Raw genomic sequence first — 21,692 nt, 5'->3', positions numbered from 1 at the left:
ATTTATAAACGTTGTCAAGATATGTTAATGTTGTCAAAGAGTGTTGCGAGCGTTACCAAGGTTTGTTAAGGGAAAAAATGAGCATGGGAAAATGCTGTCAGAGTTGAGTTTATCGTGGTCGAGTGAAGTTCGTTGTGTCGTTGTGACGTAGAATTAGTGAGAAACGAATACGCGAAACGCGGTATTATATTCGATTTTGTGAGAGTGCAACGATATTGTATTTATCATACTGTTTTCTCTTAACTTGTAATATAACATTCCTACAGATATAATCGTGACAATCGCGTCTGAAGAATTGAAATTAACGGACTAATGAAATTTCTAAATGTTCTCTACAACGCATACGATATGCACAAATTTTCTTCGATAAATATTCCGCTCTTATACTTATCTGTAATAAGTATTAACTTATTATAAATATTTAGCCATGTCACTGCACCACGCCAGAAAAAATTACTGAAAATTCTCAATGCGAGAATTGATTGTAGATTTTAATAAATAAGATAAAAAAAAATATTTCGATGATACGTTCTTCACGATAAATCTATCATAAACATTTTCGTGAATCGTTTAAATCCTCGTAGCTTGCGCGAACACCGTGTTTCCATCATTTCTTCCCCTTTTCTCTTACACGAGTAGACTACTACTCTGGCAGTATCCATTTTATTAAAACTGCAAGGGATCGTTGGTGGAGATTGGCTCTACTCGCGATTCCAGACCTGTAATTTAGCTTCACAGGCCGAGAAAGATGTTTCGCAGGAATCGACGAATTCTGAGACGATTCCAGTGGTCTTACGATCGTTAGCGTCATTACGGTGGACCTGACGATTTTATGGGGGAATTTTGAGTATCACGAAGAAAGCCAGAACGTCGTACAATTTTCTTAGAGATTCGTCGAACAGAACTGGGTCAAGTTGTGCCTCGATTCTTCGAAACGATCGTTCTTCGCGTATAATTCGAGAAATAAGATAACACAGACTACGTAATAAGACGAATCTCGTTCTCGGCATTGTCACGAATCTTCCCGTTTTCCGCTATTCCGCTCGCATTCCCGCCAACATTCCGTGGAATTCATCAATGCGTTTCTACCATTGCGGAACTCGCGGTGCCGCAGATTACGAAGCTTCACAGATTTACACGTAGACCTATGACGTAGAGATTCGCAGGTGCTTTCGTATTTCCACTTGAACGTGGTAGTTAATCTCGTAGCTGCGGGCGATTTTCGTATTTTTTCTTTTTTTTTTTTTGTACAAAGTCGCGAACGAAATTTATACCCTGTATAAGTTTATCGTAAGAGCAGGGTCTCGATGCAATGGAAAAAACGCGACGCGATAATGGTGCGGCGTGTTCGCGAATTTGGAGAGAAAAATAATAAAATCGCCGGCGGCTGGACGGTTTGCTTCGTAGCGACGAATTCCAAAATGACGAAAGGCGAGGTCCCTGCTTTAAGGCTGTGCACGCGTCGACGACAATTTGTCGGGCGACAGTTTCGTCGTTTACGAAACGGGCATTGGTTCGTTCATAGGTGAACGTGCGCGCAATTCACCACGTGACTGCAAGATGACTTTTTTCTTTATCAGCAGAAAAGATCGAACTGTTGCGCGAGAAATTGTCGCCGATATTCGCGCACCGAATATCTATGTGCATCTGGGAAAAGTGCGACATCAACTGCCTCGTTATTTAACGCTAGAACTACCGATAGTTAACGCAAGCTATTTCTACCAAAACTAGTGAAAATGACTGGTCTTTGAAAAATACGCAATAATAGAATATTTGCATATTTATTGATTTATTACTTTCTTACGGAAGCAATTCCATGTCACGTAGTACATTTTTATTAACGATGATCCCTAAAATGATCCCTAAACGAGGGTTGACACATTTATAAAATCGTAGAACCAGTCATTTTCACTGGCGTGGTATTTCTAGCGTTAGCATTCAGCGATCTAGCGATCGATCCGCAATTTTCCTGATAACTGTTATCATCGTATCGAATGATACGCAGCAAAATTTTTAGAAACGTGTGGCAAGTTGTACAAAACGAGGAAACTGGTTAATTGGGTTCGATAAACAGATTGCAGGATCCTTTTACACTTTGACAAATACCAGTCATTTTCACTGGTATTGGTATCAGTAGCCTTGATACAAAATTATTTTTAGTTTCAATACATACAAAACGAAATAAAATTCGTTATATTATTCTTTTAGTTATCGTTGCGAAAGTCATTACATTACAAGAATTTTACAATAAAATTGTAAAACCAGACAATTTGACTGGTATGGTAGTTCTATGTTTCTCGTTCCTCGTACAACGAAGAACGTTTATTCGCATATCTTCAAATCGCTTTTTAGCTTAATAAATTACATAGGTAATATCGTCAACGAATACTAATTATCGTTAACGTTAACAACAATCGACGATAGTCGAAGAACGTAACGAGAAAAAATCATTAACGTCGATATTGGTTAATTAAAAACGAATATTTTTCAATCGTTTGATTCTTCGCGAAATGTCTCTGACACTTATCGATAATTGGCTTGCTCTGAAATAAAAATTAATTTTTTCAAAATTATTATCTTCTCTTTCTAAAAAATATCTAAAAAAATAACTGTTATCCTGGATCTCTGATATTTCGATTTATGGCGGCTCTTAGGACAACGTATTACATATAAAATTCACGAGGCAGTGAACGTATTAAAGATAGAAATAGGTGCGCACGGGATTTCTCGAGGATTTAGTCGTGGACAGGACGATACATACGAGCAAAAGATGGGCTAGGTTGCGCTGCTTTCTGCAGCAACACCATCGACCTATCCGCCGACCCCCCATGGGTGTGGTACCATCTTCCAGCTAAGATTATGGTCTCGGTATGGTGGACGTTACTCCCTGGGGCCTTCGCGTACTCGTATATTATATTTGCCCGAGAAATACTTACCTTACCCTTCTCCTCCTCTAACCTATTCCTCGTTCGACCGCTCTGTCTCTCTCTCTCTCTCTCTCTCTTTCATCTTCTTTCGGTCGAGTTTCCTCCTTGTTCTCGCTATCTTCAGAACCTCTTCGCGAACCTAGAGGCTGTGCACGTGCACCTTAAGAAGAGCTTGGAGCGGTTGGACGAGTGAATGAGCGTTCATGGCGAGGGTGGAGATCTCTTAGTCATGCCGGAGTTCGGTTTCGAAGCTGTTTTTAGCTTCGCTTATTTACGGTTCAACCCACTTAAACGTTGAAATGCAAGTTATATATGCGTCGATTGTTTCGCGATCATCCCAATTTCTGAACATTAGCACACTAACGGGAAGAGCTAGACTACAGCGAGGAAGTCTCGAGTACGAGTATCAGGATAAAGAGATAGGTAATTATTGTCTGAATCGTTCTATTCTGAATTAACTGTTTCGTTCTACTGTCGAAGGATTTCAATGTTCGAGGATCGTCACATGGTTTGACGTTTATCGTGGCTACAAAAATTACCTGTTGTTGTCCGTCGACATCGCTTACTTTAATCGAGTCGGTAGTTCTGTTTTTCAAATTTATCTCGTCGTTTATCGTTATTTATGTGATGCTTCTGCGATGAACGAGCTCGTGGAAGTTAGTCATTCGTCTTGTAAAAATTGGACATTAATCGTCTACTTATATAACGAAAATAAGAAATTAATAGAAAGCGTAGTTTGATCAATGTAGCTTCCGAGAGAGTCGATTCATCACGTTGCCCCATTCGCATCGTTACCTCGCACGATTGCAAAATCGATTAATCGTTTCCTTGATATTTTAAACGAAATTATCGCGTCTTGCACGAGACTTAACGCTTATGAACGGCTGTACCGTGTTTGCTGGAATCGGGCCAATTGGTTTCCCTGGAGCGGCGATAATCGAAGACTCGAGTGGACAGAGAATGCGGTGGTCCGATAATCACCGCGACTTTTGTTATTGCACGGGGATTTAAATTAGCCCCGGGTATACGTGTCTTCGCCGGGCAATCGCTCGGTGCCTATTATATCGTTAGACCAGAAATTCTCGACGTTCAATTACCCGCCGTCAAATCGACCGGTGATTACGAAACACTGGCCCTTGTGTGCTCGCGCATGCACATGTGCACGTATAGCCGTACGATCTAGAAAATCGTGCAATCACAGCGCTGACAACTAGATGCACGGCCCCGTCTTTTTTCTTCCACGTCCCTCCAAGGGGATAATTAGCCCCGTTACACCGAGTTATCTCGTGCAACCGAGAGGAACAGCCGAGTTTCAAGAATTTTCAAATCCAAGGTAGGTTAGTTCAGCGCGATCGAGTTCGCGAATTCAAATTAATAACGATCGATTTGGCAGTTCTCAAATTTACAACGATCCGACTCAGCGCGCTCAAATTTGAGGGCGGAAATTTTCGAGGCTCGGGTCTGGAATTTCCAAATTTAGTGATCGAAGCTACCTCGAATTAGGGACGATAGAATTTGGAATTTTCGAATTTCAGGCGATTTAATTTAACGCGCTCAAGCTCGCGAGTTCAAATTTTCAAAGCTAAAATTTGGGAATCTCAAATCTACAGTGACCCGATTCAGCGCGCTCAAGTTTGAGAGCGGAAATTTTCAAGGCTCGGGTCTGGAATTTCCAAATTTATTGATGGAACGTAGCTCGAATTAAGGACGACACGATTTGGAATTTTCGAATTTCAGGCGATTTAATTTAGCGCGCTCAAGCTCGCGAGCTCAAATTCTCAACGTTAAAATTTAGCACTCTCAAATTTAGAGCGTCTCGACTCAGCGCGCTCAAATTTGAAAGAACAGATCTTCAACGCTCAAACTTGAGGTTTTCAAACGTACGTTGGTTCAATTTAAACGGTTCAAGGTTGGAACCTAAAATTCGCAAATTTGCCCACATTTAGTATACTCGATTTGAACGCAAGCTAATCTCGAAACTTGAGAGTCTAAATTCAAGCAAAATTAGAACTCCTGATTTCATTCTGCAGTATTTTTTAACTCGATGTAACGGAACAGAGACACATCAGCCATAAGACACCTTCGACTGGGAACCTCTTCTCTCTATCCAACGTCGATCCGAACGTCGATCCGACGATCGGATCGGTTGGCTTACGTTCTTTCGCCGCCGGTGTAATTACGGCTGCATTGGCCAGGGGATATTGCAGCCACCACGCCCCCGGTGAAAGGGTGATCGAAACGAAACGGAGTAGCAACATGGAAAAAGATAGAGAAGCAGCAAGTGCACGGAGTCTGTTCGCGGCCACCGGTGATTTCAGTCGGCCGGTAGGCCGATCCAGCCTCGGGATAACCTGCCGATGAACCGTAAACCAGGAACTTATTACCGAGCCGTGTAGCTCGCTTGCTCGCGCTCCAGCTCGCCGATGCTTTATTATTACGACTACCAGCAGCGTGTGTGCAACTGCACACTTTGCACGTGTTTCTAGGATCCCGAACTACACGCCACGTACTTCTGTATACGTGGAAGAAGAGGGCTGATCGAACTTATTCGAACGACGATGAGTTCTGCCTCGTGGCTCTTGGATCCTACAGTTTTTTTTTTTTTTTTATCGAGGATTGTACATATATAGAAAGAGCGAGCGAGAGAGAGAGAGAGAGAGAGAGCAAGAGAGAGAGAGAGAGAAGACAGGTTTGAGATTGGTTTGTTAATCGATGGCTCGAGATGGCTCGTGTTCCGTGTCGATGTAAATATCAACGTGTTCTTTCGCGTGAAACGATTTACAACGAAGAATGGAGGTTTTTAGGATTTTTATCAGTCAGTCGATGCTATGTTGGACGACGAGATATTGGAACGTAGCGATGTTGAGATGCGTTTGGATACGAAGAAATTACAGCAGATACGCAGAGATATACTTGAAATAGAACTTTTCTATATAATATCGGACTTTGATTTCATCTCAGACAACGTAAGCTATCATTACGCAACTTGAGCGACGCGGGTATATTCGTTGGCTGAATGTAAACTTAGCAGAATTATAGGAAGAGGTAACAAGAAATAACGGTAGAAAAATGTTGTTCTGTCATAACGTTGGAAATAGAAAATAGACTATATCGGAGATGCGACAAACGATGAAAAATATCCTACACTTTCGTCGGTATTTTCATCACAGTTTTCTTTTTCTGTGAGGATATTACTTGTACTCGTGGAAAGGAAATTTCGTTCGACGTTAACATCCTCGGATTGCAATTATCATAATTCAGTAGTCTCTGTATATTACTTCATTTTGCAAGATTCAGCTTCTTGTTCTTTTTATCAGTCGTCGCCCGTTCGAACAACCCCGCCACGGAATTATTCGAATCGCGTTCTCGTCTCTGATATTTCCTCTCGCTGAATCTAAATCTACCTACGATATCTTTGCCTTCTTCTTCCTTATTACGTACGTTATGGACCAATGGTGTATCGTAACGTACGAGTTTGATCGCTCTGTTGAAGCTTAGGTGACTCGAATAATCCTGTCCCACCATATAGTTAGAAATCGATGTTTCTCGCAAAAGTTGCCGAGCAAACTGGTATTTATCGCGTTGCGAGCGGAGTGTACGTTTTCTTGCGATGAAAGCTTCTTGCAAGCGTTATTATCCATATCGCTGGAATCGTTGGTTTTGCCGTTGAATTTGCCCGTGTCCCGGCATAGCAATGCGAGCCAGAGAATTACGCCGCTGCATTAGCTGCAAGCGGGTTTATTACTCTCGAGTAACGACCGGAGCCAAGCTACGACTAATAATTACGTTCCTATATTTCTTTCCGCGATTCTATACGTTCTATTGTTGCTGCCGGGGCCAATTTTCCTCGGCGTGCCTCGCGAGAACGTTCTTACGTGGACGGTCGAGCAATTTCGAGTTTTACAGTTGCAATACTACACTCGCCATTAACTCTAGCATTACCTAGTCAAACGACCACGATTTCCTGATTTTCGGCCCTTTTCGATCAGATACAGATAGCAGTCGTGTAACAACCTTCTGTCGGAGATCTATGCGCGATTAACAACGGCTTGGTTTTATTAATGCAAAATCTTGCAAAAAATGTAGCAAAATAAAATACAGGGTGGTTGGTAACTGGCGGTACAAGCGGAAAGGAGGTGATTCTACGCGAAAAAAGAAGTCGAAAATATAGAATAAAAATTTTTCGCTTGAGGCTTTGTTTTTGAGAAAATCGACTTTGAATTTTCGCTCGGTACGCGTGCGGTACGTTATAGCGGATCTCACTGTAGATCGTTGTCTCGATTAACGTTATTCTTTTAATTTTAAAAATTTTTAAATTTTTAAATTTTTAAATTTCCATTCTATATTTTCGACTTCTTCTTTCGCGTAGAATCACCCCCTTTCCGCTTGTACCACCAATTACCAACCACCCTGTATATTCGAGCGGACAGTCATAGCGAAATAGTTCATACGGGTCAACCATGCGACGAATCGCCTCTCCTTGTAGATATATCTTTTCGAAGAAAGGAAAAAGGACGCTTAACCACGTGCGATGCAAATATTTCTTTTCGACGAATTTGTCGAAATTAACGTTGATCCTTAGTAACGTTAGTTCAGACGAATGGTTACACTCGTATACGTTTACGTTTTTGATATTTATTTTAATACCGTTTTGGATACTAATTCGCGATAACAATTTACATACATTCATGATAACAATTTACATACATTCATGATAACAATTTACATACATTCATGATAACAATTTACATTCATTCATGATAACAATGATACGCAAAAAAGATTATACGAGTCAACCATACGACGAATCGCCTCTCCTTGTAGATATATCTTCTGAAAAAAAGAAAAGAGGACATTTAATCACGCGCCGTGCAAATATTTCTTCTCGACGAACTTGTCGAAATTAACGGTAATCTTTAGTAACGTTCGTTCGGACCAATGGTTACACTCGTATACGTTTACGTTTTTGATATTTATTTTAATACCGTTTTGGATACTAATTCGCGATAACAATTCGTTGGAGAAAAATTCATAACTCGTGATACGTAATTCATAACATTCGTAACTCTTACGAACATTAGCAACGAAATAGAAGATAGGTAGAAACTCGTTTCGTTTTGCATATTTCACGTAACTTTGCATATCACGTGCGTTCTGCGCATCTTTGTACTTTTAAATTTCCTCTGAACGTGGACTCTAGCTGTTACATTGATCCAGCAGATATATTCGTAGCCGGTTCGATTCCTATCACTCGATGGAATATTTTTGTACAACGACGTTTCGTCGATCGAACAACTCGAAACAATTCAATCGGAATTCGAATGGCAATCTGGTAATACACTGTAGCCTAGTCGTGAATCAAGTACTTTTCAACGCGATTTATTCCTTGGAATCCTTACTCGAAAAAGAGAAAAAAAAAAAAAAAAAGGAAAAGAGGAAGAAAAAAGAAGATAAGAAAAAATCCAAATGGCGAACGAGAAACCACAATCCGAATCTTATTAATCGCTCTGTTATTCAACGTTTGCGAAGCATCTGGCCACGTCACGGACTCGTTAATAGCCGGTTGCGTTCTCGGTTCGACAAGGTCTAAAATCGGAATGCCGATCGGCATAGATCGGTGGCTGATCCCTGGGCTAATTAACAGGTGGACGTTTATCGGGGGCCCGTGTCGTAACTTCGTAGGGTGTCGACTAGTTCGGATTTCCGTTTCTCGTCCCCCTTGTGCCACTTCTCTTTCGAGCGTTTAAAGTTTAAACGAGAGCCTGGCTCGTATATCAGCCGGGCCTCGATACGAGAGCTGACGCGGGATTTACTGCTAATAGCACGTCGAATCGGTAATCGGTCGCGTATTAATTAATCAACCGGGCCGTGACAAGATGCGCATTCTTTTTCGGCGGGATCGTTCCTTTGTATCGACGCGGGAGCGAAATGAGACGAGAATGAACCGAGAATAAAATGACGGAGAACGCCTTCCGATCGTTGGGGAACGGAGAAAAATAAACGACTCGTGGATCGAGCCTCGTCGTCCTGTCTATACCGGGTGTCTCACAAAACAGCGATGCGAAACTCCGAAGTTTCTTATACGCGGTAATTGTTATTTACGTTATTTATTTAGAAAATATTTCCACTAATTACAAACGGATCGAGTTAAATGGAAGATGAAGAGGCCTTCGGGCGATCCATGTTTCATTTTTATCTTTTTAAATCGTATCTGCATGCTGGGCGATTATAAACGAGAAAAAAATGTTGTAGGATCGTGAATGCTTTATTAGCAATTTGTAACAAACGTACTAAAATTATAAACGACTGATTTATTGCTTCGTTTTGCATGGAAACGATCGACGTATGTTAATTGTGTATTTACGAGGATGGAGGTGGGGGTTTGGAAGAAGAACTTCGACAAAGATTAAACAGAAGCGATCAAGATGAAAGGAAAATGTATTAAACATCGAACGGAAAGATGACAAAATATACATCGAGCTTGTATCTCTTCGAAGACAGAATTTCAAGAGAAACTTTCGTTTTCTTTTATATTATAGTATGGAATTATGTAAAGTAATTTTGTCAATTTTTCTTTCAACGTTCTGACAAAATCGTAATATTGCATTTGAGTTTATAATCATTCACAGCACTGTACAATTTTTATTTCTACTTTACTGAGAATTCTACGCCGTATAGAAGATAACTAAACTTGCCGCTCGTAAGAAAGAATCAACTGGACGATTTATAAAGATGTACGCTACCGATGAAACTACCATCAATCGCGACTGTCCTGTAATCCGAGAGAAACGTGTTTCCACGATATCTATCCCTCTGTTGGAAAGTTTCGTCGATTTTCTTGCTCGTTGCGAAAGAAATACGGTGCTGTCTGATTTTTTTAAAGTCCAGTCTCATTCTAAACTGGAGTGAAAGGTTTCGTTCTGAGCTGCTCCCCGTTGTCTTCCTACGTTAGCCGTTTATCTAGTTCCGTATATTACGTACTATCGGGTCGCATTCACCCGGTCGTCGAACCATCCACCACGATAAATAAATCTGGACGCGTTTATCGAGAGATCCGGCGCACAAAGCGCAATAAAAATTGATTGCCCGGTCGGTCGAGCTCGTACGACGTCGGATTCGCGATCTAGGATCGGTAAGGACGTACGGCGAACGACGAAAAATGATCGGATGGAGTGTTGGATGCCTGGTGTAATGGCTCCATCGTAACCGATCCGGCGATTTCCTCGAAATTGGAGAAATTCCACGGATACCGGTTCCAATTCTTTCGTTTCTTTCCGGTGACGTACGATTTATGTTTATACTTCCGCTTCTCCCCTCTACGATCGAGCTACCGCATTCTTCGACGTTGTTGAGAATGCGTACGAATTTTATGCAATTTACGAAACGTATGGTATATAGCGTCTTTTTTAAAATTCCATGCAGTATATTTATTTGGTTATTACCGCGCTACCAGCTTAGCTTTTACGTGGAAACGATTCTGTAGATGTAGAAGCACATAAAATAAATAAAATGGATAAAATAACTTCGCTTCGATCTTGCTCTCATTTTAGGAACAAAAGAGGTTCGTAGCGTTTTTGACGGGGTATTCTGGTCTAGAGGCATGAATTTCGGGCGATTTTTGAAGCTCTGTACAAGCGAAACAACAAATATTTTTGCTATCCTTCTTTTTAGCATTTGTTTATTGATATTTCGAGATTACGTAAAAAATTCACTGAAAAAAAACTCAATATTTAAAAAGTTACGAGCTGGCAAAGTGGGTGCTGCCAAAAAATTGAGGTGTCGTGGCGTGCATGATATCAACCCTTCTGGTCATCCGAAACAAAAAATTCGAACGGATTCTTAATTAGTATGGATGCCGCTATCGTCTGAACCTTGGAAATGTCAATACAACATTTTTTCACAAAATGACGGCCGTTTGAAAAAAAATTTCTTATTTCGCACGTTTTTTTGACAATTCCGAACGTTTAAAAAATAGTAATATTAAAGATTTTGAACTGAGCGTGGTCCGGACGATAGAGGAGTATACAAGGAATATTCAGACCAAATTTAAAATAAATCGGTTCGTTAGAACTTGAGATATCGCGCACGCCAACTCGAAAAAAGTAGTTTCGAGAAAAACGCGTTTAAAGTTTTGAGGCAAGTTTACTCGGACAACGTCTATCGTCTACTATTCATTTGTTGCGGTCAGACCGGAGCAGATGCCGCGTCACAAAAATGGGTGTAACACATAAAATAATTGAAATTTTGAAAAATCTTTTTAAGGGCATATTCTTGAATGTCTAAACTTTGGAAATATGAAAAAAAAATTGTTCAATTTTGTCAAATTTCTGGACCAGAATACCCCCTTAACCAGTCAGCTGTTACGACTTGTTTGAAAGCTTCGAAAAGCGTGTATGTGAAATGTGTGGCAAAAGGTAAGCAATGACGAGTATACTCGTCGAACACGGAGTGTACGTGGCTGTTGTAATATAGAATTAACTAGCAATGAAATGATCGACGAGGCTTGTCATAACGCCATAAGATATTGCCAATTCTTCACGACGAGTATACTCGTCAATAACAGCTGACTGGTTAAGCGAACGTAACAGGTTGAACGTAAAATTGAGACGGGAAGTTGCTCGTGCGATTAACCATCTTTTTCATGCTCCGTTGGAGTTTCAAATATTTTGCGATGTTAAAAGATATTACTGAAAATTCTCAATGCGAGAATTGATTGTAAATATTAATAAATAAAAAAAAAAAAAATGTTAAAAGATATCATCGAGTTGGAAATGATTTGAAAGAACGCAGCGGGATTCGACTTAGCGTGGTTTAGCTCAGCTTTTCGGTGGATTGTCGGTTTAAAGAACGCTCGTAGTAATCGCGTTGCATTGGACGAAAGTCGACAGAAGCTTCTGCGGCGAAAGAAATGAAACACGATGTTGGTCGGAAAAGAAGATGGAACGGCCTTGCATGGCGCAGGGGCAGGGAAAAAGGAGGAACCATAGGTGGTCGCAGCGGGAAAGCAGCGAACCGCGGCTCTCCAGTGGCCGCATTAATCATTTAGCGGACGGAAAGAGGAAGAGCGAGTAAATTGCGTGGCGCGAGCGAAAGCCAGACTCTGGTGAAACGCGAAACGTTTCATTAAAACCTGTCTGTCGAACTCTGCGTCAGGTAATCGTTCGCCTACTAGTCATTGTTGGCGATAGAGCTTATCGTAGCGGGCATCGTAACGACTAATGTTGCATTCGAGGATGCTTTAAATTTACAATTAAGAGTATAAGGTTCGTGTGTCAACGATCTACAAGTTGCAACTTTATTGGCTAAATTCCGTTATTCCGCTTGGAAAAATTACGACGTCGATTATAGGCTGACATACTCGTTATTCTTCGACGTTCGTGTTTACTCGGTTAATTAGTCGAGAGGAAGACCAGTTAACTTTCTTCTTCTTTTATTTCTCTATTTACAGCTTTCATAGTTTAATACTCGTTACAAGAAAATACATCGCATTTTTTATATTTGCAAGAATCGAAACTTGTTGCCTGAAATTGATTTGTCTTCGTTCTCAACTCGTAATTTCACTATTATAGAAATATCTGTTTAAGGGTAGAAATTGTTTTCGAATTAAAGTAAAGTAAAATACAGAACTGTCTTCCATATTTATCGATATTTTTTGAAAGATCACCAAGCTATCCTGTATTTTCCTGTAATTTTCTATAATTTCCTGTTGCGGGAGAAAGTATTCGCGATCTCGAGTAAATAACAGTTATCACGGATTAATCGTCCACTAACAGGAAGGTCGAGACGCGTCGACCTTGATATCGCGTTAGAAGGTAGGCGCGAGCGATTCTCGAGGGAAGGGAAATCGACTCGTTGCGCGTGAACAGCTTCTCTACGCGGTTTTCCTATTACCGCACGGCAAAAAACCGAGCAAACAAAGCGCGCACCTGCCTCGGACCATGGGATCGCCAGGCATCCGAATCGTGAATTCTTCGCGTGCCTCTTCCCTGCCGATTATTCTCGCGCACCATCCGAATGACAGACGAATTATGGAGAATTCGAACTGTCACGTTATCTCAAATTTTGATCCCCTTTCGATACAATTCATAGACTTCCATCCGTTTAGGATTTTTTGAGATCCTCGAGGACAGCGTCGAAATATAGAAGAGACGTATCGAGCGATTCAAATTTCCAAATTATTTCCAGTTTCCTCGTGTGGTCTGTTTTATGAAATTTCTTCTCTGATATTTGCGAATCGATTCGTCGTTCAGTCAGAAATTGTTGAAATCTTCCGGGGAGCAGCGTCGAAATAGAAGAGACACCTCGGGGAATTTAAACTTCCAAATTGCATTCGGTTTTCACCTGTTGATTTTCCTATTCTCCGGACCGCTCTTTTATCTTCTCGTGAGACTTTTATTCCACTTCTCTGAGATTTTAATTTCGTATGAAAACGTCGAGCGCAATTTTCTCGCAGCTGTACGGTTCGCTGTTCGCGTTATGGTAATATCGTTACAATTTCGCATCTCGAAGAATTCCAAATTACTTCCAAGTTACTTTGAATTTTCACCCGTAGATTTGTCCGCGAAACCTCTGTTCCATTTCTCCACCAACCTTCGATTCTACAAGAATATGAAAATTTCATGACTGCGGTTTACTACCCCGTTTCATGGTAATATCGTTATAATTTCACACCTTGAGGAATCTGAACTTCCAAACTACTTGCAGTTCTTCACCTGTAGAATTTCTCTTCCTAGACGAATCCTTCATTCCACGATAATATGAAAACTTCGTTGCGCGACTGTATTGTACTTTACCATCCGTTTCATGGTAATGTCGTTACGATTTCACGAACCTAAGGACAAATACGGTTTCACCGATCAAAAACTCTAAGATCCTTAATGGATGCACCTTGGTATGTTACCAACGAAACAATACATCGCGACCTTAAGATACCCACGATTAACACGTTGACTGCCACGCGTGTTTTCAAAGAAATCTCCGTCAGGCCTGGCGTACAGCAGTACCAAGCGTTCTCTGCTAGGTGCCCCATCGATATTTTAGTAATGCGAATCGCTCAAGCGGTGGTCTCAAGATTGATCTTTCGTTTCGTTTGTTCGCAACATTAAAACCACTAGCTGTTGTTGAATATAACGAAGCAAAGTGTAGTATAGATTATTCCGACCAAATGGTATCTTATGCTACCACAATTAGAAAAGGAATCAAATGGTACGGAAAACTTGGCATTCGATTCCTTCTGGGAGTTTCTGTTGTAAACGCTTCGGCGGTTTACAAAATTGCAACAAGGAAAAATATAAATATTAGAATATTTGGACGATTATTAGTTGCAAAATTATTAGGGTTGTCTGAAAATACAAAAAATCCTTGTCTTCGACGGAGTCGGCACGATATCGCCGTTCGGAAAAACGATTCCGGAAGAAGCATTAGACGCGCATGCAAACTATGTTATGCGAATAAAAGACGTCGAATGGACCGAACAAAGGCACAAAAGAATTTGAAGAAAACAACAACTTATTGTCCAAATTGTCCCGACCAACCTCAGCTATGTATAGAATGCTTTAAAGTTTTACATTCTAAATAATTGTTTTAATAAACCATTTTCGTATTTTTATTTTATTACAATTCAACTATTATTACAATTAATTATTAATCAACAATTTATTATTGTGGAATATCTTTTCAAATACCTACAACGATCCTATGCAAGTAGTCAAATAAGCGACACCCGAATATGGGTTACGTGGCCTGACCAGAAACTTTGCCGACACCCGAATACGGGTGTCGTGGCGATCAACGTGTTAAAAAAGAAATATGCAAGTTTAGAAACAGATATAATATAAGAGTTAACAACCACCAAAACTCATTAGTTACTCAATTACTTGACGCGGCGAGCCAAAGAAAAATTACCGGAGTACTTAGAAGGCAGGATGAAGTGGAAGGACAGAAGAATACTGGCAAGATTCAGATGCGGAAACGAGACCAAAGCAAGGGAATACTGGAAAGAAGAGAGAGAAAAAAGATGCAGACTATGCAAAAGGAAAGAAGAAGACCTAAGACATGTAATAGAAGAATGTGAAATAACGGAGGACCAAAGGACGTAGGAAACACGCTAAACGAGACTGGAGAAGGTTTAGCAGAACTGAAAGCAATAATAGAGAAGAGAAGGGCAAACGACAAGAAGGAGGCACAGCAAGGAGGCTAAAGACCAAAGTTGCGATAGTTTTTTAGTCGTTAGTTGCTAATTCATAGTTCCTAATTTTTAGATTTTGGAGGTAGAATAAGCAAGGTAGTGCAATAGAATAGAGTGGAAAAGAGTGGAAAAGAAATGTAAGAAGAGAAATAGACGTAAGAGATGTAAAACCGAAAGTTCGTGCAAAGCCGAAAGGCACAGACTAAACAATAATAAAAATAATAATAATACTTGATGCGACGGACCAGATCCGCAGATTAAAAAGATAATACCCTTTAGATTGAAGAATTAGATTCAACTAGAATCAAACATACTATAAACTCTCATAATCCAAATTACAGTACCACGCCAAAATAATTTACTTATAATTCTCAAAGAGAATTGATTGTAAATAGTCGACCAAATATTAAAAAAAAAAAAAAAAAAAAAAAAAAAAAAAAAAATACGGTTTCGCAACGATTGCGGCCCTGGCCTCTAGCACCTATTCTCGCATTCGTCAGAAAATCGCACCCTGTTGGCAGGCTTGAGGCACGCGGATGCGCGCCACATGTCCCGCATTCCGTCCTCCGACTCTCTTTCGTTCCCTACTCCGTCGTTCGCAATCCTGCGATCCTTTCTCTTCACCTCGCGCCTCTTCCCGGAACTATTAATTAGCCGACGAGCTGGCTACTCCAACGATCGCTGCCGCCTCCTCTTTTACTCCTAAATCTGGCGATCCTTCGATTATTATTTTCGTCGCGCGCACAGTTCTCCCGACATCTCCTGTTCGTGCTATATTTTCGCTCAAGGTCACTCTGCAACCACAAACTCTTTTATCCTGCCTTTCTCGTGATTCGTGGAAGAACACGAGAATCCATAGTTTTGGAGAATTCCGATTAAGCACGTTTCGATTCGTTTCCTCGTTTCAGCGTCGAAAAAAGTAGTATTTCAATATGATACGATGGAAAAGGAAAAGAACCTGTTGACAGATTTTCACGCTTTTTAGACACGGACAAAGTTTTGTAACACGCTATTGAGAAGCGTTTTTTTTCAAATTACGGAGAAGATGCGGAGATCGAGTAGAAAGACAATTTTTCTAAAATTCAATTGATCAACAGCGTTTGTTAGCTGAATTTAAAAGCTGCTTTCTTCTTAGAAATCTGATTTACAAGTGTTCTACTTGCCTCGTGCTCGTCGAACGAAGAAAGCACTCGGTCTTCTAATTAGGAACACGTTACGGTACCGTTGGTCTGATAAAGAGACGAAAAATAAAGGGAAATTCGACAAATTCCAATGTATTATTCCGTCTCATGAAACGATCGAAGACACGAACGCCTTTTAGGAAGAATCGAAACCGCACGATTCTACCCTGACACGACGCTATTGACCATATCCAAAGCAATTTCACCGCTGCTCCGTTTCTCCTTAGAAATAAAGCAGGCGAATCGTACGTCCACCGTCGAGACACGCGTTACCAGACTACACAATGAACCGTTTCCTTCTTCGTTTTTCTCTTCCTCGTTCGATCTCGTTGTCCGTATTTGTGGCGTGTTGCATGGTACGCGCGCGGGACATCATCCGCGACGGATTTAATTAGAGCCGCATCGCCCGCAGATATACACGGCTGTCTAAAGATAATTTCGCCTCACCTACCGTAGGTCGTCCCGTGGCCAACGAAATTAAGGCAGCCTTTAATGAGCGTGGAAACACCGCCGGCTCGTTCATAAAGCTCCCGAGGCAACGCGCGAACTTTTCACCGGCCGATAATTGCGCGCAGACCCCTGGCCGAGCTGGTGCCGATCAAATTATTTCAAAGGAAATCAATCGGCAGATAGCTCATCTTTATGGAAATTTTTTTTTTTATCCTATTTAATTGAATTTTATTTTATACATTAATAATAGGTTAAATATTTTTATGGCTATTTTAAAGGTTATTAGAAAATTATTTATGAAAAGAACCATTTCGAAGGAAATTTTTATTTAATTGAATTTTATTTTATATATTAATAATAGGTCAAATATTTTTATGGCTATTTTAAAGGCTATTAGAAAATTATTTATAAAAAGAATCATTTCGAAGGAAACCAATCGTAGATTGCGCATCTTTATGGAAATTTGTATCTTTTATTTAATTCAATTTAATTTTGTCCATTAATAATGGGTCAAATATTTTTATGGACACAACTCAACAGATGGAATCTAAGCAGAGATTTGTCTTATTCGCTAAGTAGTGTAAAGGGTATTAGAAAATTATTTATAAAGAGTCATTTCGAAGGAAACCAAGTGTAGATTGCGCATCTTTATGGAAATTTGTATTTTTTATTCTATTTAATTGAATTTTATTTTATATGTTAATAATAGATAAAATATTTTTATGGACACAACTTAACAGATGGAATCTAAGTAGAGATTTGTCTTCCTCACTAGGTATCGTAAAGAGTATTAGAGTATTATTTATAAAAAAATGTTATAAAGATACTCTGGATATACTCTATATATTTTTATATACCACGTACACGTATCCAATATATTTTTGTATTTTCAAATGTCACATAAATACATAGAAATCCGCAGTTTACTCGATCTCGATTCCTGCTCCATCGAGGAAACGATTAAGTTTTCGAACGGTAATTGGATCGGGTAGCCGGAGCTCCTTAGTCTTTACGAACGAAATTAAATCTCGTTATATTAGAGTGGCAGTTCGATCGATGTTTGAGATGCGTGTAAAAGGATTTACATGTAAAATGGGATAGTAGCAGAAATTTAGGTGAAGCCCAATCGTTTAGTACTTGCAAAGGGAAACATTCCGTGGGTAAATCGTATTTGGCGCAATTACGCGCGAAACTTTGAGCGTAATTATGCCCCGTTTTCGGAATAACGGAGCTATCGACGCGAGCACGAAAATTAGCGATTCGAGCGGAACTATCGATTATCACGGCGAATTTATAATAGATGCTTGAATTTCCTAGTTATCGAATTATCGAATTTTCAAACTATCCAACTTTCGAATCGTTCAAATATTCAAATATTCCATTTGTAATCTAAACTTTCTATCCCACAGTTTTCTACATTTTCAAACGTTCAAATTCGCGAGCATCGAAATTTTCAGATGTTCAAATTTCGAAAGCTCGGGACATTAGAATTTTTAGATTTCTCACAACTCTAAACGTAATTAATTATCGTTGCCGTGAATCGTCGAGAAGAGGAACAGCTCCGGTCGATCACGGTGGCTTCCTTCGATTAATTAGCACGCGGGAAAAAGACACGCGTGGTCGGCTCGGCTAGGTCGAAATCTCGCGGAAATCACGGCCGGAGGCGGAACGCGTTACGAACGTGGGAATCGTTTTCAGAGTGCACGCCGCCGTGAAACTATCGCGTTGATTACATCTTGCTGTTTACTCTGCCGGAAAATCAACATTATTTACGAGTGCGTCCGGTGAGGCGCATACTGGACATCGACCGGACGAATTTTGTTACAAATCGTTTCTCCTCGTTGCCATTCCGCTTCTGCAATCCCGGCCGCTCGAGCTTCATTTCCTTCTAAACGCTCGAATCCTCGTTGCTCGTCTTTGAAATAAAAATGGCCAGAACCAGGAAACGCAAAAACTAACGATCCTCTATTTATTCTGCTCGCAATAACGCAACTTTTAACGGATCGAAACTCAACCGACCATGAAGAAGTTTCAGAAACAGAACTTCCCTCTATTTCTGTTCTTTCTACCACGGCCATTCAAACGCGCGATATCATCAAGTTCTCGCTTGTAAAACTTGGTTCCATCGGATGGAAGTTGAATTTCTTCAAAACGTCGTATACTCGAACAGGATAATTCTTTCGTTCTATATAATGTTGCCAGCGATTTTCTGACCGGATCGCGGATTTTCACGCATTTGTAGAAACTCGTGCAAGGTACAAAAATGTACGGTAGAATGTTTGTTTTGCTTTCATTGTTTTGAATCACGTGGATAAAGATGCGAATTTGCATGGTACACGTGGTCCATCCACGATTGATCTCACTCTATTCGTCGTCTTTAAGGATGCTCCTGGACAATCAATAGATAACGTTGTCGATATTTCAAGGTACTCGACGAAAACTCAATTTGTCGATAAATGTTGATAATATCGTATCAATACATATTGATCCTTTTACTTGAGTATCTTGAAATATTGACAATATATATATGTCGGAGATGAAAGGAAAACCGGAGCCTTCCCTTTGCAATTTTGGGAAAGTCCTCTAATGCTTTAGCCTAGATTTTATCATAGCTGTAATTAAGCAATTATTGTCATTCAATCTTATTGTAATTGTTCGAGATCTGTGATAGCGAGATTGGGCTCAAGATGACAACTGGTCGCCGAACGTAGCCACGGTCACGGGATGGACGTTTTGCCTGACGAGGGAGTGGAGTGGTTGTATGGTTCTCCCTAGAAATGTGGTTATGGCGGCATACGGCCTCAAGAACGGGCTTAGTCACATGGGATTGTACCTCTGAGGTGTCAATATAATGGGACACACGTTGTATTAATATTCAAACTCCAGGCAGAAACTGCTTAGCAACGGCGATTGGAACTTTCTCGATGCTTCCAACGAGTATATAACGAACAAATGCAATCGTACACCGAAAAAAATTTCCATCAGTTTATTATTCGTGCGATCGCCTTGGAGAGTGACACATCGAGCAGTTTATACCTAGCGTCTCAGCAATCGTATTTTGTGCCTCAAATTATTCTACGCATACTAAAGAGTTATCCCGTTGACCGTGGATTCGTTTGAACCCAAGAGCATTGTTAATAGCGTTCATTAAACTCATTATTCGTTAAACTTATTATTCGTAAAACATATTATTCGTTAATCTTATTATTCGTTAAACTTATTATTCGTTAAACTCAATATTCATTATACTTTGTAAAAGTCTTGTATATACCAGGTATGTAAATATGAAACCGGAATTTTTGTATACAAAATACACGTTTATTGTATGAAAATGATTAAAAACATTTTATTCGAAGTATTGCCCATCGCTAGCTATACATTTTTCCCACCTGTCTGGCAATTGGTGGATGCCTCGCCAAAAAACTGTCGCTCTTTTGAGGCAAACCAGTCATCGGGCCATTTTCGTACAGAAGTGAAGTGCTGGTCAGAAAGTGCGTGTTCCATCGATGCAAATAAATAGTAATCGGACGGAGCCAAGTCTGGTGAGTAAGCCGCGTGCGAAAGTATTTCCCAACTGAACGCTTCGATCGTTTCCTTCACCGGTTTTGCCGTATGCGATGGTGCATTATCACGAAGCAAAATTACTTTGTGTTGCCATTTTTGATATTCTGGTCGTTTTTTACGCAAAGCTCGATTCAAATCGATCATTTGTCGTCGGTAGCGCTTAGTATTAACGGTTTCGCCAGGTTTTAACAGCTCGGTGGTCTTTTTCGGTGGTCTTCCACGTTCTTCGTTCCTCGCGTCAAAATTGCCACTTCTGAATTTTCTAAACTACTCAAAGTACTGTGATTTACCAAGAGCATGCTCACCGTAAGCTTCGACAAGCATTCGATGCGATTCTGCAGCAGTTTTCTTCAAATGGTAACAGAAAATCAACGCTGTCCGCAAATCGTAGTTTCCAGGCACAAAATTTGACATGTTCAACGCTATTACAAACTATGCTGTTGTATGAAACTTGTATTGTTCCGAGTGGAAAACGTTTGTGAGATGTCAACAAAGACTTTTGGCATCAATGACGCAGTTTAGTGATAACTACATTATCAGCTGGGGCCATGTATAGGCAAATTCCGGTTTCATACTTACAGACCTGATACGTGTAAACATAATCTCTGCTTCGTAAAACGATGGCTAATCCAAACGAAGAATTGTTATGCACCCTAAATTCTAATGTTAACCCGACATGTATATCGATATCGAGCTCACTATCGATGGCCCGTGTTTTCTTCTGCAACGAAGAATTATCGACGTAATCTTCTCCAAATATTAAATTCACATTTCTAAACTTAAAATTCATACGAGATTCTAAGTGATCAAATATCGAAATTAAAACACGTATAATAAACATTTGTCATTGGAAACTTCGTCTTTTGCAACTTCTGGATATCGTGTTTTTGATTTTTCGGGTTCGATCCGATCAATCGCGCGAACGTAACACTTTCCGTTGGTGTTTCGTTACGTTTCGTTCGATCAGAGCAGATCCGAAAGTTGCAGTCCTCTTCTTTCTCGACTACCAATCGAGAATCCGATAAACTGTGATAACACACAGTATGTCTGGATATCAATTCGAAATTGTAAATAATTTTTACGCGTTCGTTACACGCTACTCGAAAAACGATCGAGCTTCAACGTGAGCAATTCACGTGCGACGAAACACATGGCGCGCGATCGCTGCAGATCGGATCTCGGGGCGTACGCTTGTCAATCACAGGCAACGATTCCGACCGCTAATTTAAACTCGTTCCCGAGATCTGCGATATTCCGCGTCAAATTGCCTCCATTAAGCGCCGACCGCTCCCTTTTTCTTGGCCGCTCGCTTGGCCACTCGAGGCGCGGCAATTAATTTCTTCTCTCGCGTCCTCCTCCTCTTACCCCGCCAATCACATACAT

At 40.4% G+C, this 21,692-nt stretch overlaps 1 protein-coding gene across 3 annotated transcripts in view; it reads left to right on the top strand.

Annotated features, from left to right (window-relative positions):
• fng (Fringe glycosyltransferase) overlaps positions 1–21,692 on the top strand; it is a 126,217-nt gene that overhangs the window by 62,587 nt on the left and 41,938 nt on the right. The window lies entirely within an intron of this gene.

This window comes from Bombus flavifrons, chromosome 3 (assembly GCF_040668555.2).
Source record: "Bombus flavifrons isolate JBK064 chromosome 3, iyBomFlav1_principal, whole genome shotgun sequence".
NCBI lineage: Eukaryota > Metazoa > Arthropoda > Insecta > Hymenoptera > Apidae > Bombus > Bombus flavifrons.
This window is presented reverse-complemented; position numbering and strand designations above follow the sequence as displayed.